Source organism: Elgaria multicarinata, chromosome 2, assembly GCF_023053635.1.
Source record: "Elgaria multicarinata webbii isolate HBS135686 ecotype San Diego chromosome 2, rElgMul1.1.pri, whole genome shotgun sequence".
In the NCBI taxonomy this organism is placed as follows: domain Eukaryota; kingdom Metazoa; phylum Chordata; class Lepidosauria; order Squamata; family Anguidae; genus Elgaria; species Elgaria multicarinata.
Window position 1 is genome coordinate 178802720 of NC_086172.1, and position 18587 is coordinate 178821306.

General features: G+C 46.4%; 2 protein-coding genes across 2 annotated transcripts in view; one reads left to right on the forward strand and one right to left on the reverse strand.

Annotated features, from left to right (window-relative positions):
* Positions 1 to 18587, forward strand: part of GNG2 (G protein subunit gamma 2) — a 68347-nt gene that overhangs the window by 38457 nt on the left and 11303 nt on the right. Inside the window, exon 2 of the mRNA XM_063118231.1 lies at positions 16228 to 16309. The gene's annotated coding sequence lies outside the window, so the exon portion shown is untranslated. The remainder of the gene's footprint in view (positions 1 to 16227; positions 16310 to 18587) is intronic.
* NID2 (nidogen 2) overlaps positions 1 to 18587 on the reverse strand; it is a 148563-nt gene that overhangs the window by 6544 nt on the left and 123432 nt on the right. The gene's annotated exons all lie outside the window — the stretch shown is intronic.

Sequence of the window (18587 nt, forward strand, 5' to 3'; positions counted from 1 at the left end):
TAGAATCATGGAACAGCAGAGTTGGAAGGGGCCTACAAGGCCATCGAGTCCAACCCCCTGCTCAATGCAGGAATTCACCCTAAAGCATCCCTGACAGATGGTTGTCCAGCTGCCTCTTGAAGGCCTCGAGTGTGGGAGAGCCCACAACCTCCCCAGGTAACTGGTTCCATTGTCGTTCTGCTCTAACTGTCAGGAAGTTTTTCCTGATGTCCAGCTGGAATCTGGCTTCCTTTAACTTGAGCCCATTATTCCGTGTCCTGCACTCTGGGAGGATCGAGAAGAGATCCTGGCCCTCCTCTGAGTGACAACCTTTTGAGTATTTGAAGAGTGCTATCATGTCTCCCCTCCATCTTCTCTTCTCCAGGCTAAACATGCCCAGTTCTTTCAGTCTCTCCTCATAGGGCTTTGTTTCCACTCCCCTGATCATCCTGGTTGCCCTCATGGGGCAACGGGGTGGCAGGAATGGACAGTTGACCATGATTCAATGAACAGTTTCTGTCCATTCACTGCAAAGGCACAGGGGTTTCTGTCGGCCCTCTGCTGCTTAGCTGTACAACACTTGCCTTGTCTTCCCTGCAGCCTGGCCCCAACCCACCCGTAGATTCTCCATAACTTAATGAAGGCATTACTGTTTCTCTAACCGTCTCCGGTGTGTAATGTGGAGAGAGGAAAGGAAATTCTGAGCAGAACCAGGCATCAGGGGGGATGTAAAATTAGACGAGCGTTCGCTTCAGCATCAACGGACCCTTTGCATTCACTCTGCCGGGCACATCTGTTCCAGAACCCCATGCCTGCTTAATGTTTGGTCCCCTACCAACATTTAAGAAGTTCGCCAGGATATCCCACGGTTCAAAAATCTGATTTGCAAAACACACTGAGAAAAATAATAATAGGAAACTTTTAGTATTGAAAGTAATAAACAGTATGAAATATGCAGTATTGACTATTGAATGTAATTTTTTTTAAAAAAAAGCGGGGGAGCTTTCCACAACCACCTAGTCCTCAGATATGTTGGATTACAATTTCCATCATTCCCAGCCACGTGAAGATTATGAGAGTAGTAGTCCCACACCTTGGAAGAACGTCAGGCTGGGGAAGGCATTTGTGGGTGCTTTCTTTGTAGTAATGTCCTGTCCTGCCTGCAGAGTCCCAAGTATGGCTTTAAAAGGTGGTTAAACAAATTCCTGGAGAATATTTTATTATTACATTTCTATACCGCCCCACAGCCGAAGCTCTCTGGGCGGATTACAACAATTAAAAATGATAAACATTAAAAGTATACAAAATTTAAAAACCACCAAAACATAAAAAACAGTATAAAAACAACAGTATCCATTTAAAAACAGCAATACTGGGGTCCATTAAAAACAAACTTAACGTTGTTAAATGCTGTTAAAATGCCTGGGAGAAGAGAAAAGTCTTGACCTGGTGCCGAAAAGATAACAACGTTGGCGCCAGGCGAGCCTCATCGGGGAGATCGTTCCACAGTCGGGGGGCCACCACCGAGAAGGCCCTCTCCTTTGTTGCCATCCTCTGAGCTTCCCTTGGGGTAGGCACTCGGAGGAGGACCTTAGATGTTGAGCGCAGTGTACGGGTAGGTTCATGTCGGGAGAGGCGTTCCATCAGGTATTGCTGTCCCAAGCCATGTAGGGCTTTATAGGTTAAAACCAGCACCTTGAATTGGGCTCGGAAACATATAGGCAGCCAATGCAAACGGGCCAGAATCGGTGTTATATGCTCAAACCTCCCTGTTCCAGCTGTCAATCTGTCTGCTGCATTTTGCACAAGCTGCAGCTTCCAGACCATCTTCAAAGGCTACCCCATGTAGAGGGCATTGCAGTAATCTAATTTGGAAGTTACCAAAGTATGGACAACTGAAGCTAGGTTATCCCTGTCCAGATAGGGGCGTAGCTGGGCCACCAACCGGAGTTGATAGAAAGCACTCTGTGCCACCGAGGCCACCTGAGCCTCAAGTGACAAAGATGGTTCTAGGAGACCCCCCAAGCTACGAACCTGCTCCTTCGGGGGGAGTGCAACCCCATCCAGAACAGGTTGAACACCCTCTATCTGGTCAGCAGAACCACCCACTAACAGCATCTCAGTCTTGTCTAGCTTGAGTCTCAGTTTATTAGCCCTCATCCAGTCCATTGCCACGGCCAGGCACTGGTTCAGCACATCCACAGCCTCACCTGCTGAAGATGAAAAGGAGCAGTAGAGCTGCGTGTCGTCAGCGTACTGATGACAGCGCACTCCAAAGCTCCGGATGACCGCACCCAACGGTTTCATGTACATGTTAAACAGCATGGGGGACAAGACTGACCCCTGCGGAACCCCATCCTGGAGAAGGCTATCAATGGCTGCTAGTCTTGATGGCTACATGCTGCCTCCAGTATCAGAGGCACTAGTTGCTGGGGAATGTGGGCGTGGGTGTGCTGCTGCACCTGTATCCTACTTGTGGGTCTCTGGTCAACACCTGGTTGGCCACTGTGTGAACAGAGTGCTGGACTAGGTGGACCCTCGGTCTGATCTGGCAGGGCTCTTCTGATGTCCTTAAGTAGATTGGTTCTCTGGTTCTCAGAAAACAGAGCTCTGTGGACTGGAGGGCCAGAATGAGAGCTCATCTCTTAGTGCCTCTTCCCTGATCCTTCATGTGGCAGTCAGATTTGGGAGTTGCCTTGATGCTGGGTACATCTACTGCCTTGTCTGCCTGGTGCCATCAGGGCAGGGCGAGGGGATTTCCTGGTAGGAGCAGAACTCAACCTTCCTCTTTCTAGTAATCCTCCCAGACTGAGAGCAAGGATTTTATATCCTTCCCTGGCCACACCCTCTCAGAGAGGGCCAATCAGAGGACTGTGGGTGGGGCCAGGCCCTCTCGACCCCGACCCCTTTCGAAGCCACTACTCACCTTTCCTGCAGATCCCTTTCTTTTTCATCTGAATATTCACGGGCAGGAGCTGCAGTACCCTATGCAGGATCGCTTGAATGAACGCCGCTCGGCTGTTGCGTAGTGTTGTGCCTGTGAAGTCTGTGCTACTTGCCAACATTCCTGGGAACAATCTGTGAATGCCTGAAAACAACGTAAATGTCATCTGTTGACGTTCCAACGTGGGGATTCCTGCTTGCGATCAGTTAGCCAACTGTCCAGACCTTGTTTTAACTAGGAGCTGCTTCCCATCCGCTACAAAATTCTGTTTCATGGATGGGAGGGTGATTGTCGCCAGCTAAAAAATTCAGAGACTTCCTGGTGTGTGTTTTTTGGGTGTGTTTTTTAAAAAAAGCTTCTAGTATTAAAATTCACATTTTCAAAATGATGTGTTTTTCCTGAAGTGCTGTGAAAACCACAGAACAGCTTCACAATGGTGGTGCTACATGCTTGCATGCTTTAATTAAACAATCACTGTTTATCTCAGCTTCTCTCATGTTTAGCCTGGAGAAGAGAAGATTGAGGGGAGACAGGATAGCACTCTTCGAATACTTAAAAGGTTGTCACACAGAGGAGGGCCAGGATCTCTTCACGATCCTCACAGAGTGCAGGACACGGAATAACGGGCTCAAGTGACAGGAAGCCAGATTCCATGTGGACATCAGGAAAAACTTCCTGGCTGTTAGAGCAGTACGACAATGGAACCAGTGACCTAGGTACAAGTTCCTCTCTATTCGGCCCTGATTAGGCCTCATCTAGAGTGTTGTGTCCAGTTCTGGGCTCCACAATTCAAGAAGGATGCAGACAAGTTGGAGCATGTTCAGAGGAGGGCAACCAGGATGATCATGGGTCTGGAAACAAAGCCCTATTAGGAGAGACTGAAAGAACTGGGCATGTTTAGCCTGGAGAAGAGAAGATTGAGGGGAGACATGAGAGCACTCTTCAAAGACTTAAAAGGTTGTCACACAGAGGAGGGCCAGGATTTCTTCTCAATCCTCCCAGAGTGCAGGACATGGAATAACGGGCTCAAGTTAAAGGAAGCCAGATTCCAGCTGGACATCAGGAAAAACTTCCTGACTGTTAGAGCAGTACGACAATGGAATCAGTTGCCTGGTGAGGTTGTGGGCTCTCCCACACTCGAGGCCTTCAAGAGGCAGCTGGACAGCCATCTGTCAGGGATGCTTTAGGGCAGGCAGCTTCTCCACTTTCTGCCTTTCCACGTTTACTAGGCTTCCGTGGCAAGTTGCCACGGAATCGCTACCTCTCACCAAGGATTTCTGGAATGTGTTCTAGGACGTGCAGTCGTTTCACGCTGGTCTGTTAGGCCGCACTGCTGCCTGTTGCAAACGTGGAGCGTGCCCTCGAACAGAAGCAACACTGTACTGATGCAGGAGATGGGTGGCCGCTGTAAATAACTTCGTGTTGAGGGAGAATGTTTGTCAAGGATTTCCCATTAAGAAACCGCTGCCAGTGGTCTACTGTAAAGTCCATTGAGCTTCCCACCAGGAGAAAAAAAATTCAATCCAAAGAACGTAAAAAAAAAGAAAGTTAGTTGTTGTATTCTGGTGATGAAGTTATTCATTACACACACACACACAGAGGAGTTTCCATTCACACCTCCTTCTTATACTCAAGGTGGCACGGTGAGATATTTCTAGGCCAAGGGAAGCATTTCAGATGTCGTGGGACGTCATATCATCGCAGCGTCTTCTCATATTTCACATGTTACAGAACTTTATGACATGCATCACAGCCTTCTCAAACTCAACATTTTTCTCCCTCTCCCGTAATACTAAAACCCAACCGGGTCATCCGATGAAGCTGATTGGTGGGAAATTCAGGACAGAGAAAGGAAAGGACTTCTTCACACAGCGCAGAGTTAAACTGTGGAATTCGCTACCACAGGATGTAGCGATGGCCACCATTTTGGATGGCCTTAAAAGGGGGCGAGATAAATTCCTGGAGCAGAAGGCTTATCAATGGCTACGAGTCCTGATGGCTATGTGCTACCTCCAGTATCAGAGACGGTAAGCCCATATACACCAGTTGCTGGTGAATATGGGTGGGAGGGTGTTGTTGCACCCGTGTCCTGTTTGTGGCTCCTTGGTCGACAGCTGTTTGGCCACTGTGTGCACAAAGTGCTGGCCTAGATGGACCCGGTCTGACCCAGCGTGGCTCTTCTTATGTTCTTAACCCTCCAGACGTGTTGGGCAGAAGGTATATCTCCAAGTGTTTGGGACTTCAAGCCCCAGAAGCCCTTGCCAGAAAGGCCAATGGTAAATAACACTGGAGGTTGTAGCACAAAACATCTGGAGATCTACTTTCTGGACTCCTCTGGTCTACACCGATTCTCTGGGGATCCTGACAAGTCTCTTTCCCAGGCTTTCTTGGAGATGCAAAGCACGGCCTCTATCACTGACCTACAGCTAGAAATGTAAAGGCCTGGAAAAAAACCCAAAAAATTCAGGAAAAAACCGTGTGTGTCCCCCCCCCCTCACCGTTTTTCCCCGAAGCCTCTTTTGGGTGTTTTCCGAAAAATTGAGGAAAAATGAAGAAAAAGCAGATTGTGGGATGTTTTATTTTAGCATGATGGATAAAATGATAAGACAAGGTGTTGAGAAATTTACTTCTCCAAATGATTTCTAAAAAACTGTACAGTATCAGATTATTACAATGTCTGTGCATCAAGGACAAGCAAGTCCTAGGTTGCAAACTGAGACTACAACTCTCAAATGCAAGAGCAAGATGCATTTCTGCCTCTAGGGGGCAGCACTGCCATGGAAGCAGAGACTGAAATGGATAGCGATGGCTATAGGTCAGAAAATGAGTCTGGTTAAATTTCATGCATATTCATTGAATCTTGGTTTCCCCTTTTTTCTCAGTTCTTTTTATGGGAATGGGGGCTTTATGTCCTGACACTGGAGGACTAGAGGAAACATAAATAATTTTCTTTGTTACTAATGTTGGTGGTTTCTTCTGTTGTTTTTTTAATTGATTTTTTTTGCCTGCTCCTCATAAACTGGCAGAACCGAACAGGTTCCTAACAGTTCAGGAGCTTGTAGCTCCATTTGTTACCCCCCAAAAAGTTAAAAAGTAAATTAAATTTGTAATAATTGTTTGAACACACTGTACGTTCAATGTACCAAATGTAATAACTTTATGCCAAACCAACTTGGACATAATTACATTTTATGTTCCTAAAGTAACGAAGTGACTTAAAATCTGTAAAAAGTGCTAATATTGCATTATTTCAATTTTTCCGAAAATCTCCGTTTTTTTCCGGGGGGAAACGGTTTTTTCCTATAGCTTCAAAATTTCCGGAAATTTTACATTTCTAGCTACAGCCCTTTCTCCAACCAGGGGGAAAGCTAACACTGAAGTGTACCTGTTGGCTGATGCACAGGTACATCTGATGCACACCTGCCTACTTCCTGACTGTTAGAGCAGTACGACAACGGAACCAGTTACCTAGGGAGGTTGTGGGCTCTCCCACACTAGAGGCATTCGAGGGGCAGCTGGGGGTTGGACTCGATGGCCATGTAGGCCCCTTCCAACTCTGCTATTCTATGATTCTACGACCATGCCGAGAGCACTTTAACCATTATTACTTTTAAGTGATCGCGGAAGCGGAGAAAGCAAAGGGTGGATGTACAAATGCACGAATATGCCTTTTTAAATTATTCCTTCCCTGGCAGATAGCTGCCTGATGTATGGAGTGGGGGAGGGGAGAACCAGTTGCTGAATTTGCGTACAGTTTGCAGGAATGTGCATCTGTCACGCGAGTTGCAGAGCTGGGTTCAGTGAAGAACTTCCTCTGACTCCTCTTCAAATCTTACATCCGGTCGTGTATTTCAAAGTGCAGCCGCTCCTTGAGACGGTCTCTGTTGCCACGCCCCCAGGGAGAGCATGAAATTGCAGGCTGTGGTGTGGATCCATATCAACAAACCAGTTCTAGGAGGTGTATCTCATCAGGAGCAGGTCTTTCATAAAAGGTCTCCATATTTTTTATTTATTTATTTATTTATTTATTTATTTATTACATTTCTATACCGCCCAATAGCCGAAGCTCTTTGGGCGGTTCACAAAAATTAAAATCATAGTAAGACAATGATTTTGAAGAGGAGTCCATTGCCTGATCATGACCCTGCCACCCCAAAAGTATTTGCATTAGCACTGAAAATACTACACATAAGACGTGTTCTGATCCTGGATCAGACCGAGGGTCCATCTAATCCTCCCAGAGTGCAGGACACGGAATAATGGGCTCAAGTTAAAGGAAGCCAGATTCCAGCTGGACATCAGGAAAAACTTCCTGACTGTTAGAGCAGTACGACAATGGAACCAGTTACCTAGGGAGGTTGTGGGCTCTCCCACCCTAGAGGCCTTGAAGAGGCAGCTGGACAAGCATCTGTCAGGGATGCTTTAGGGTGGATTCCTGCATTGAGAAGGGGGTTGGACTTGATGGCCTTCTAGGCCCCTTCCAACTCTGCTATTCTATGATTCTATGATAATCCAGCACTCCGTTCGCACAGGGGCCAACCAGCAGTCGATCAGGGACAAACAAAGCAGGACACGGTGCAACAGCACCCTCCCACCCATGTTCCCCAGCAGCTGGGGCACACAGGCTTCTGCCTCGACTACTGGAGATAGCACACAACCATCAGGGCTACTAGCCACGGAAAGCCTTCTCCGCTGCGCACATCCAATTGCACTTGCTCAAAAGTTTCTAATGATGGTCTGGTTCAACCCCTTCCTTAATCGGGGGCCTTCCAGATGTGTGGGAATGCAGCTCCCATAATTCCTAGGTAGCAAGATTCTGCGAAAGCTGCTTCTGGTTTATGGTTGGCGTGCTCCAAAGCAGTGCACTTTCCCTTATTTCTGTTCCCTTTCCTTTTCGGGGGGGAGTGTGTCTGTTCTCACCGTCCCCACCTGCCCCTCCAGCTCTGGTCTGAAACTGAACCATCTTTCAACATCTCTTGAATTGCAGGGGGTGGGGGGCTCTCCTGTGGGTGGGGGCTGGAACTCATTTGCAAGGTGAGCGAATACAACCAGGTTTCTGTTTTTGTAGAGAAGGGAAATTATATACATACATACATATATATATATATAAGGGGGCTCTTTCTTTGCCTCTCATGCCACCCTTTTCGAAACCCTCCCCCCCAGCAGTGTGGACAGCATCGTACGCCAGCATGCTAATGAAGCCATCTCCATGGAAACGGGCTCATTACCGCTCATTTTCGTTGGCCCCCCTCCAGCTCCTGGGCTTCACTGTTTTTCCAAATTCCAACTGCACATCATAAATCAAGCAACATATATATATATATATATATGGCATCAGTTAAGAAAGAAAGAACCACCAACTACTCCTTGCAAATCACCTCTTTTGTCCCTGTTAAGAAATTATTATTATTATTAATTATTATTATTATTAAAATTTAGATGCCTTTAATAGACTCAAGGGGAGTCACAATAGTATTCAAATAGATACATTTAAAACAGCTGCAACATTTATCTATTAAACCAACCCATAAACAACTAAAACAGCCAGTGTGGTGTAGTGGCTAGAGTGTCAGGCTGCGAGTTGGGAGATCCGGGTTCTAATCCCCACTCAGCCATGGAAACCCACTTTGGGCCAGTCACAGACTCTCAGCCCAGCCTACCTCACAGGGTTGTTGTTGTGAGGAAAAAACAGAAGAGGAGGAATTATGTACGCACCGCCTTGGGTGCCTTGGAGGAAAAGAAAAAGGTGGGATATAAATGCAATAAATAAAATAAATAAATAAAGCAGTGATAACCATAAGCAATTTGACCGATGGATTAAACCACCCATCACAGGCCATCAAACACCCTTGAATAGAAAGAAGTCCTAACCTTCCATAATACCGTATTTCTTCGATTGTAAGACGCCATCGATTGTAAGACGCACACTAATTTCAGTACTACCAACAGAAAAAAAAGCTTTGATTCTAAGAATAATAATCACACCTGAGATTCTAAGACGCACCCCGTTTTTAGAGACGTTTATATGGGGGAAAAGTGTGTCTTAGAATCGAAGAAATACGGTAATATTACAGGAATCCAGTGAGAAACATTTCATTTTCCTTGCTTGACAGGTAGAAAGGAATTAATGAGGTGTGCTGCTCTTAAAAAACTGTTTCAGACTTGAGCCAAGACTTTCCTTCCCGGATTGGACCAAGAGTCCTTGTTGCCCACTGCTGTGCTTCCGAACAGGGGACAGCCAAATGTCACCGAGAAGCTTCCAACCAGTGCTTGGAGGCAATAGCCCCTCCTCCTTTGTCCTCTCAGAGGTATACTGGTGAACAGAGGTAAACCGTCTGCAAACCCGAAGGCTCTTTTTAGTTGTCATGGCTAACGGCCATCGACGGGTCCCCCCTGGATTTCCCTTCTTGAAAGCCATTTCAACTACTCTCCATCACTCCATTGCAGGAAACTTGAATCCTGTATATGCGATTTACTAGGGTGACCACGAAGACTCGGAAACGACTGAACGAATAAACAACAAAACAGGGTGACAATATGAAAAGGAGGACAGGGCTCCTGCATCTAACAATTGCATAGAAAAGGGAATTTCAGCAGGTGTCATTTGTATATATGGAGAACCTGGTGAAATTCCCTCTTCATCACAACAGTTAAAGCTGCAGGAGCTATACTTGAGTGACCAGATTTAAAAGAGGGCAGGGCACCTGCAGCTTTAACTGTTGTGATGAAGAGGGAACTTCACCAGGTTCTCCATATATACAAAGGACACCTGCTGAAATTCCCTTTTCTATGCAACTGTTAAAGATACAGGAGCCCGGTCCTCCTTTTCATAGGGTCACCTTAACAAAAGCAATTTCTGCCATTCTTAAACATGGCACCCTCTCCCATCAAAGCTGTGGAATGAGCTACTGTGGCACCCCGGCTGTGGAATGAGCACCCTAAGGAGGTTCGCTTGGCACCTACATTATATGCTTTTAGATACCAGGTGAAGACCTTTTTATTCTCCCAGCTCTTTTAAAATGGTCAGTCTAGTATAGCTCCTGCAGCTTTAACTGTTGTGATGAAGAGGGAATTTCACCAGGTTCTTCAAATATACAAGTGACACCTGCTGACATTCCCTTTTCTATGCAACTGTTAAAGATACAGGAGCCCTGTCCTCCTTTTCATATGGTCACCCTAGATTTACACGTCTTGTGAAGAGGTAGTTCCTTTGGGCCTGACTTGAATCTCCCACTGCCCCTTCCTTTCCCTTCCCCCGGCCCCTAACCTGATGGTTTCCAGCTTTTGTGTAGTTCCCCACCCCACCCCATTCTAGAAGCTAAAGATAGATGTTAAAACAGCTTCAAGGCAGGCAGAAATGCAAGTGGTGAAGCTGTTCCTACTGAATTATGACTCTGTTAAAGGCCTCGTGTGGCGCAGAGCGGTAAAGCAGCAGTTTCTGCAGCTGAAACTCTCCCCACAGCCTGAGTTCGATCCCAGCGGAAGCTGGTTTCAGGCAGCCGGCTCGGGTCGACTCAGCCTTCCATCCTCCTGAGGTCGGTAAAATGAGTACCCAGTTAGCTGGGGGAAAGGTAATAACGGCCGGGGAAGGCAACGGCAAACCACTCCGCTATAAGGCCTGCCAAGAAAATTTCAGCGAAAGCTGGCGTCCCTCCAAGAGTCAGTAATGACTCAGTGCTTGCACAAGAGGTTCCTTTCCTTCCTAAAGGCTCAGAACTTCTGTCAGGAGGGGAAGGGGTTAACAGGGAGGTGGCAGGCCTTAAATGGTGGCACCTGCCAGCAATGGGGTGAGGCAAAAGCAGACTTAATCAGCCAGGTAAAAAGCTATAGAAAGGAGCAGAGGGTGGTCAGCAGGATAGACCTGAGTTCTCCTTTGGAAATGAGGGGAATCCTTGCTAATGCAGTTGTAGGTCCAGTGAATGAGACTATTTCCTTCAACGTCTAGTAGGTAGGTGAATGCAAAAAGCCCTGATCCATCTGCCTGTGTTTCCCAACCCAGCTTCCTGTGAGCATCCTGTCTAGCTTTGCAGATGGGCTCTGGAGTGGGGGTTCTGGTTCTGTATCCTGGGCCATTAATTTACTTTCTCTAAATATCTAGAAGCTTGGGAGCATTTGTTTGTGATTGACCCCCTTTCAAGCAACGGTGGGCTACTTGGGGTCCTCCAGATATTTTTGCCTGCAACTCCCATGAGCCCCAGCTGGCAAGGGATGATGGGAGTGGTAAACCCACAACATCTGGGTTCAGAGGCTGGCAGAGGATGGAGACAGATGTTCTAAAGTAGAGCTGTTGAACCTCTTCCAGATGGAGGGCTGAATTCCAGTTCAGGGAAGCCCTCAGGGGGCGTTTTCCAGTTGTGGGCGGGGCTGAAGGTAAGAGAGGTGGAGCCAACCTTCCCCCCCCCCAGCCCAAATACCTACATGTTTTAGTAACTAAGCCTTCGGGGAGGAATTTTCACCTTTTAAAATGCGGGGTGGGGGGAACTGCACAAAAGCAGGGAGACCACCAAATAACCAGTGGTTGTGGGGGGAGCCCCCCCGGCCCTTTGGGGAACCCCAGGGGGCTGGATTGGGTACCCAGGCCTTAGCTTCTACACCCTTGTTCTAAAGTGAAGTGGAAGTGGTTTAAGTGGCCTAATCTACACCAAGCAGGATATTGCACTATGAAAGAGGTACCGTATTTCTTCGATTCTAAGACGCCATCGATTCTAAGGCGCACCCCATTTTAGAGATGTTTATATGGGGGGAAAATATTCTGCCATGCATGGGGAGCGGATTGCAGGCAGGTAAGGGAAGAGATGTGGGTGGGGGCCAACCGGGGAGCATGTGCAAGGGCCCGGAGGCTTTACCAGCTGCCCCCACTTCTTGCAGGGAGCGGGAGGGGGTCATTCGCGAGGCCGGTGCTGCTGCTCCTCCTCTGCTGCACAGAACCAGCAGCTGTAAGAAGCCGGCAGTGCCCTCCCGCCTCGCACAACCCTCTGCGAGCCCTGCAGCACCCACCCGTCTGCCCCGGCCCCATGCGCAAGGCGAGGCGCGCGCCAGGCCCAACCTGAATGGAGCCACATAGCCATGCCCACTGGGCCCAACCGGGCTGGCTAGGCTCGTGGTGTGGCGGGCGGGGCCCGCTTAGGGCTCGGAGCTCCATTGGCGCGTGTGTGAGCCCGGTTAGCTCTGGGGAGCACAAATAGGCCCAGGGCAGCCGCGGATCGTCGCTGAGGCCCCCAATCAGGCCAAGCACATTCCCCAGCCTACATGGTGAGTGCAGAGCCGCTTAGGTGCTCAACAAGCCCTTGAGCTGCCCGGGCATCGAGAGCAGGGTGGAGGGAGAACGGCGCACTTTGCAGGCGATTCTAAGACGCCATCGATTCTAAGACGCCGCCCGTTTTTAGAGATGTTTATATTGGGGGAAAAGTGCGTCTTAGAATCGAAGAAATACGGTATATGGTCTGTGCCATGTGTCTTATGGGCCCCAACAGTTGCCTGTGCACTTCAATACCGCTATAAAGCAGTCGTGTGGCCACTGCCTTTTATATACCACTTTCATACCGCTTTCATAGTGCAATATCCTGCTTGGTGCAGATCTCAGAGGCCGCTGAATCTGTGTTCAAATTCCTCCTGCTACACTATTGAGCCTTTCTCTCTCCTCCTTCGCCCTCGTTACTTCTAACGCAAGCCTGCGCAACGTTTGGCCCCCAAGGTTCCGCGGCCGTTCTGCGTGGCCCTGCGGTCCCAAGTCCTCCTGTGTGCTGGCAATAGGGAACCGTTTACTGAGCTGCTTTGGGTCTGGGTTTGGTGGGGTCAGGGGTTGCGAGTGCTGCGGTCTTCTCTTAACGGCCTGAAACCAAGCTTGATATAGGGTGCTACAAAGACCATTGTTTTCTCTCCCTCGGTGAACACCTAAGAGGAATGAAATGGGGGTTTGTAATCCTTGGTGCATAGATAGAACATGAGAGGGGGTGGAAGCTGCTTTGCCATATGGAATGAAGGGATGCCATCGTGTGCACAAATGCATGTCAAAGAAAAAGTTATGGAGGCAATATAGTGCATGTCTGGGAGGATCAAAAGTACATAGAATATCCAGAGTTGCTAGACCTCTTGAGGTGCAGAGCCTGGAGGCTAGCAGATCAGGGGGTGGAGCTTAGGTAGGAGTGGGTGGGGCTAGTACATAGAATATCCAGAGTTGCTAGACCTCTTGAAGTGCAGAGCCTGGGGGCTAAAGAGGTGTGGCTAGCAGATCAGGGGGTGGAGCTTAGGTAGGAGTCTGTGGAGCTCAGTGGCACCAGATGTGGGAAATAGCCCATCCTTCACCTTGAGATTTTCTCCTCTTCCTCAGGGGAAGATAAAACTCTGGAACTCCAGGCCAAGCCCAGAGACTTGTAGCAACCCTAAACAAGTCCCCAGGTTACTGTTGCCGTTGAGGTGTGACAGCAGCAAATTGGTTGCATCTACGGCAGCGTTCCTTAGCCTGGTGCCCTTCAGATGTGCTGACCCGCAGTTGCAGTCCACCATGCCTGAAGGACACCAGGCTGCAGAAGGCTGATCCACGGTGGAACAGCGAAGGGATTCGGAGTGATTGGAAACAGACACAGCATCATTTTACCAAAAGGACAGGGTGGATATGGGGTTTCTTTGTTCACCCGTGTTACGTGTACTGCAACTGTCAAAAGGCCAAGTAATTGCACGAAACAATGTTAATCTCTTAGAAAAATGTGTCTCGCACCTAGTGAGGGTAATCCAATTAGGTCTGCATAAATCCTCCGGCGTTCCAGTCCAAGACTGTTACAAATTTCAGGTTTTAGGAGAGGAACATCGTGCCTGAAGTTTTCTCTCTTCTCCCCTGACCCGAAGAGTTCGTAGAACAAGGACACGTGCCCACAGCATTGACATTTTGGTTCTAATAAAGACACGCCCAGGCTGAGGCGCCCAGGCTTATTTCTGATGCTCCAACGCTGCTATCTACAAATTTGGTCTCCTAAGATGCACACACCCAAAAGGAAAACCCCTCTCAAAAAACACCTTGGAACTGAAGAGTGGTATAGGGCTGTATTAAATAGCGCCCAGAGTATGTTTGCCCATTTTTGGATTTTCAAATTTTGCTAAAACATACTTTCAGAAAGAGAGCAGATCTGCAGGTCCTGGGAACGGCTGTTTATGAATAAGCTAACAGTGCTAAAATGAATGAGGGTTGGAAGAGTATTCCATTATTACTTCTGTAAAAGCGTGTGGAGGGGAAATGTTATTGGAATGCAGGGCTGTGACATGCATATTCTTCGTTAGTTTGTTAACATAACCTGGTTAGTCTATGTGCTACGTATGAATTTAGGCCTAATCTACACCAAGCAGGATATTGCACTATGGAAATGGTGTATAAAAGGCAGGAGCCACACCAAGCAGGATATATAGCGCTATGAAAACAGTATGAAAACAGTATCTGGTCTGTGTCAATAGGCCCCAACAGTTGTCAATGCACTTCAGTACTGCTATAAAGCAGTCGTGTGGCTCCTGCCTCTTCTAAACCACTTTCATACATCCTGCCCGGTGTAGATTAGGCCTTAGTAATGGTTTGAATCAAAGCTAAATATGCTTTGGAGTTGCAATACGTGAAACATCTTCAGTAACTGAAGTAATGCGATGGACCATCTAGATCAGGGGTTCCCACCCCCATCCTTACACTATAAAAATCATCATTCAGAATAGTGGTTTTCAACGACCCACTAAGGAAGATAATAACAATAAAATTCAAAACAGTAACAATTAATTGAATATTTCTTCAAAATCCAATTACTTTTTTTTTAGTTTATTCAATTAAACATAATTGATGAACTTGATCCAGTGACATCACCTTTTCAAAGTCTGATAGTCATTTAGCAAGAATATTAGATATCACATTTAGTAACTAGGGTAGAGGACCTCACTGTTCTGTAAATTCTTAATGTGATGAAGGGATACCAGTTTCCCAATGTCTGGTTTAAAGTCACTTCACATGAGTCTTAAATCACCATGTTTAGTGATCTGGAGTCGATTTCTTTGCTTGGAGAGAAGTAGGCAGACCACACTAAAACCACATTCCACCAAATACAATGTTGGAAATGCAACCAGGAGCTTCTGAACCATTCTCCATAGTGCAGGAGAGCGATCAGAAATTTCCTTCTGTAACCAAAACTCCTGGTACGGAAAAGACCACCTCGAGCGACCCCCTGCTGCCCCCTTTGCCTCTTAACACCCCCCTATGCAATCCAACCGCCCCCAGGGGGGCGATACCGCCCAATTTGGGAACCACTGGTCTAGAGTCCTGAAATGCTTCTTGGTCTTTTGACATCACGGCCGGTTGCTTCCCCTTCTTCCCAGGCTCACCTGCAGGACTGGATTGCACTGGTTTGTAGGATAGAAGACTGGGCCTAAATGATCTTTTTCATTGTTTGCTTGCTTTGGCTTTTTGTGTTTTTGTCTTTGCTACTTTTAGCTTGTAAATGTATTTGAATGGTTGTTCATTGATTTTATGCTTTTGATATTTTGTAAGACGCTTTGAGCGAATCCTTTGGAGTATTATTATTATTATTATTATTATTATTATTAATAATAATAATAATAATAATCAGCTTTTAATTCAGGAGGGCAGGGATTAGTTTGCCATGCACAGGATGTTAAGTGAAGGTTGCTCTGTTCTTGGAACTGGGCTGAATCCTATTCAGCCATTTTAGGGCACTGTCTTTGTAAACGTGTAATTACTAGAAAACGCTTTGAAGGTAAAATCATGACGTCTGAAATCCATCACTAGTAGGTACAAAATATTCGTACATTATTTCCTGTGGGCGTTTGGGCCACCAGCTTAGCAAGCTATGTGCTAAAAGCAGCTATTGTATCTCGTCTTTGAAGACCACGTCCCATTTTCAGAAGATCATTCTGTAGCCCTTCTACAGTGTGTGTTGAAAGAAATGATGCGTCATGGGCAGGTGACTGTCAGCAAGCCACTGAATGGCCCTTGCGCCTATAAAATTGCAGTTTCCGGAGCATGCACCCTCTAGCTAGAATAACCCCCAGGTTCCGGGAGGATGTATCCAGAATTTATTCCAATGTCTGCTCCTGTCCGTTCTCACTTCCCCTCAGCGGAGCCCTGACATACAATTCTTTGACTGTTGCTCTGACGGGGGAAAAATGAAATCGCTCTATTTGAATGTTCTCTTTGCGAACATTGGAACAGGGCTCTTCTATCCATTCCCCGGGGTGGGTGCAGCGTCGTTCCCTGGCCGTCATGCATTTACTTCAGGCACAGAAATCTCACACATTCCATTCTTTTAACTCAACAGGTTCCTCTTGAGGTGAACAACCTTTGAGTTTGGTTCTGCTTTGCACCAACCGTCCCAGGGGACCGTCTGAGGTTGCCTTCAGGTGAGTTGTCCAAATTTTTGTACCAAACAAACCAGGGTGGATTTGATCTAAATCAATTTATTATTATTATTATTTATTTATTTATTTATTTATATAGCACCATCAATGTACATGGTGCTGTACATGATTTGAATTTGATTCAAATCGTGATTTAAATCACGATTTAAATCACTACTCAGAAAGACTCGATTTAATCATGTGACTCCCTCCCCAAAGTGCACTCTATTCATTGAATTTTTTTTAACTTAGTACTTAAGAGGTAAGGCGTTGATTCTGTGTACATAGATTTGCAAAGGCCCAATGGGATTGTCATCTCTGCAGGCACAAATTCACCGTTTTCAGAACTGTAAAACCAAGAATCTGTGATAATATCTTCTAGATAGAAAAAAATGCCCAATAATCTTACAAAAACCTCTGGAAGAGCATGACATTGTGAATGGATTAATGGAATTCATTTACCAAAAAAAATTAAACATTACATGAATATACAGCCTCATGCTACATAATTAAAAACTAATCCTTATTTAATGATGAATAACCTTTGGACTATAATGAATCTTAAATAGAAAATGATCTTTAGATAGATTTTCCCTCAAAAAGCATTTTATTAAAAAAAAATCCCGATTTAAATAAAAAATCCGATTTAAATTTTAAAAATCCGATTTATTTATTTATTTGTTTGTTTGTTTGTTTGTTTAAAAAAAAATCTTTGATTTTTATCCACCCTGAAACAAACTGAACTGTTAAGTTGGTTTTTTAAGCTGGCACATAAGGCTGAAATGGAGCCACCAGTCTTGAATAGATGGAAGATGATTCCGGACAGAGTTTTTATCCTGCAATCAAACCAGAAAGTTTTTATCCTGTAATCAAACCTTCAAACCAGAATTTTACAGTTGTGTGTAAAGAGTGTTCCAGATGACATTGTATCTTGTTTGTAATTCTTCTAGGTTTTCCATTACTTCCTCTGTTTTGCTTTGTTTTCTTACCAATTAAAAAACCTTCAGTAGGCAGAATTCGTGCACAATTAGCGTGCCTGATTGGCACGTCGTCAAAAAAGAGAGAAATGCATCGCTACAGAAGTGGATACTGATTTGCGTACGCTAATGTATATGTGCAAATGCAAATTTGCAAATAGTTAGTATAATTAAACATAAATACAATAACATTTCACCATAGTGGGGGAAGACAGTGACCAGGCGGGCTGTCTGTGTGCTTAGGGATGTACGAATTGTGTAAAATCCATTCCGTCTGTGTTTCGCAGGTGGTCCGGAGCCTTTCATTCTGTCGTCTGCCCACTGACGGAATTGGATTTTAGGTTATGAATTCGCAGAGTGGTGAATTTGCGCAAATGCAAATTTGCACAAATTCACATGTGCGCAAAGGCGCAAACCGCCCACTCCTCACACACAAACGTGCATTTTCATGCTTTAGCCTATGGGGGAAATGTGCATTTTGGGCCGGTGGGTTTTTTTGGTATTTTTCTATGGTGGAGGTTGGAAAAATGGCCCTCAAATCCACCCAATAGAGCAGCCTTCCTCAACCTGGGGCGCTCCAGATGTGTTGGACTACAACTCCCAGAATGCCCCAGCCAGGCTGGGGCATTCTGGGAGATGCAGTCCAATACATCTGGAGCGCCCCAGGTTGAGGAAGGCTGCAATAGAGGGAGAGCCAGTCTGTGGTGGAATCCACGGGGCAGATTCATAAAAATCTGAACTCATTTGGTTCCGTTGTGTATTTCTCCAACATCTCTATGCCTGTCTGTTCAGTCTGCTGTCCAGGGGCTAAACGGTGCCTGGATAACGTCAAGGCTCCTTTCTGCTTCTATGGTTAACCTGGACCTGGATTGGACAGCCCTTCAAATAGAGGAGTGTCCTTGGTGAAGTAGGGCACATGGCCACCCTCTCGCACTGCCTTCATCTGGAAGCACGCTGGACGTCTGTGTGGGAAAAGCTTTAGTGGCCAAAACTCTGGATGCAATGCAGCTATTGGACACAGGAAGTCTCCCAGGGAAAAAGCACCAAGTGGTGCAAATACTCCGGGCACATCAAACCCATGGATTTTGGCAGCTGCCAGGCAGCGTAACCATGGGCCCTTGGCCTCTCTCTGTGTAACGCTGCTCCTCAGGGGCTTCTGATGCTTAATTTCTGCAAATGCTATTTTGGGCTGCATTAATAGAAGTATAGCTTCCAAATCACGTGAGGTACTGGTTCCTCTCTATTCGGCCCTGGTTAGGCCTCATCTAGAGTATTGCGTCCAGTTCTGGGCTCCACAATTCAAG